Here is a 2,172-nt window from a genome sequence, read left to right as displayed (position 1 = left end):
GGTGAGGGTGGGGGGGTCCACTCACTCAGGCCCCCCTCGGTCACCAGAATGGAGGTGCACAAACAGTTGGGGGGGGCAATGACCAGATACCCCTCCAAAAAACAATAAAATCAGAACAAAGCAAAATCGACAAAGTGTATCATCCACCTTTGCTCTAAGGTTGCCTCAGCATTTTTCTGTGGTGTTTCTGATCCCCCGCTTGGTCTTGCCATTTGGTCTCACTCAAGATGTAGGCTCCAGGCCTCCAAGCCTGGCAGATTCGAAAGTACGTGATTTCTTACTTCAGCTTCAAGTTCCACTAGCTATAAGCCTTCAAACTTTTAAAATATTCCTATCTCTGTGGTTCTGAGTTTTGGAATTCTGCCCTGGATCTGCTTTGCCTGGTATTCTGTGATATGGCTGATGGCAAACCTCACTGCACCTCCATCATACCTGCCATCAAGCTCCACCCTGAGTCTATAGTTTTTGTTGAGACAGGAATGGGTAAACATTAATTTGGGAACAGAAAGGCATAGAGATTCTTTCCCCACTGTGTTTGCTCAAGATATTTCCCCCCAAAATAAGTTGAGAACAATGGTGTAGAGGAGAGAAAAGAGACCTCAATAGCAGGGCGACTGAGCACAAGAGTGAAAAGAGAAAAGAAAGAGAGAAAAAACTCCACTGCAACTTGCTCCTCCCAGGGATTGAAGAATATTTTTTAAAATGTTGGAATCCATCAGTGTTCTTGTAAGTCATCTCTTTCATTCTTGTCTCCCTCATCATCTTCATCTTCTTCCCCTTCTTTGTCAATATCTTCCAAACCTTCTTCAACATCATCATCTTCATCTTCCCCTTCTTCATCATCCATATCAGGAACCAAATAGTACTGTAATGGGTTTGGCCAGATATCATCTTTGATGACCTTTCCTAACTCATTTGAACAATCAGTAAGCCAGGTGAAAAGGCTCTCTGGTTCTTCCATCTGCCTCTTCCTGCTGCCTTTATTCTATGTTTGGCTTGAGCATTTAATCAAGTCTTTTTCAGATTTCCATTTGATTTCTGTTGATTTTGAGGATGGATCGCCATGCTCATTCAGATGAAATTCTTTGGAGAGAACTTTATTTTTGAAGTAAGGATTTTCATCAAAATGAAAATCTATTCTGTAACTTGATTTAATATCTTCAAATTCTGTCACTTCAACTCTGGTCAAATAAAGCAATGCCTCTTCATTCTTCTCCCCAAGTTACGTAGACACTTGTGTATGGTTCACAAATGTTACCCGAAAGTTTGGGATTTTGGCTATCAATTCTGACTTATTCTGAAAGAATGGTTCACAGAGTTTGTTGTATTTCTGTTCTACTTTCAAAATCTCCTCACTGGCTTGTTCATAAGTCTGTCTGTATAATTTTGTACTTCATCAATATGTTCAATTGCTTCCTGCTACTTTTTCTCCCTTTGGCAAATTCAGAGAGGCTGAAGTCTCCAGCAGCTGAGGTTTCTTTGTCTGAGGCGGTAGTGAAGACGAGCATTTGGAGGGCATGCTGCAAACAGAGTCCAAGAAGCACAAAAAAGAGGAGTTGCTTGCGTGGCCCAAACTTTTTAAAACACAGTGCCAACATAGGAGAACTCCTGGATTTGGGCTCTGGATAAATATAACTACAGGTCTCAGGGGTAGAGTGAACTTTCTAAGTTGTGCATATATTATGATCCTGCTTAAAGATCTCCTGTGGCTCCCACATGCCCAACAGATATCAATTTCTAGGTACACAAACAAGTGTTCTGTCTTCATTTGCAGATTCTCAGCAGTCCTTTCTCCTTGCTCCCTTCCTGGCCCACAATAAAAAGATGAGCTGTATGTTCACAGAATGCAAGTACATGCTATTTTGACTTTACAGAGCCTGTGTTGGTTTCTCTTTCTTTGTTCATTTTGAACAAACCCCAAACTCGCATCCATAGAGTTGATTCTGACTTATAGTGACTCACATAGGGTTTCTGAAGCTATCAATCTTTACGGGAGCTGACAGCCTCATTTTTCTCCATCAGAGCAGCTGGCAGGGTTGAACTGCCAACTTTGTGGTTAGCAGCCCATCATCTTTAACAAGCAAACCCTAACTCATTTTTTAAAACAAAACTTACATATCTTGTTAGACCAGGGTTTCTTAAACTTTTTGGTCTCAGGAACCCTGTACACTC

The 2,172-nt window shown here is 41.4% G+C and overlaps 1 pseudogene; it reads right to left on the bottom strand.

Moving 5' to 3' along the window:
• Positions 1-715: 715 nt before the first annotated feature.
• LOC102822583 lies at positions 716-1,519 on the bottom strand (annotated as a pseudogene).
• Positions 1,520-2,172: the final 653 nt, after the last annotated feature.

Source organism: Chrysochloris asiatica, unplaced genomic scaffold (genome assembly GCF_000296735.1).
Source record: "Chrysochloris asiatica unplaced genomic scaffold, ChrAsi1.0 scaffold00083, whole genome shotgun sequence".
Lineage (NCBI taxonomy): Eukaryota > Metazoa > Chordata > Mammalia > Afrosoricida > Chrysochloridae > Chrysochloris > Chrysochloris asiatica.
Note: the sequence above shows the minus strand (reverse complement) of the source record. Positions and strands in the feature narration are given on the sequence as shown.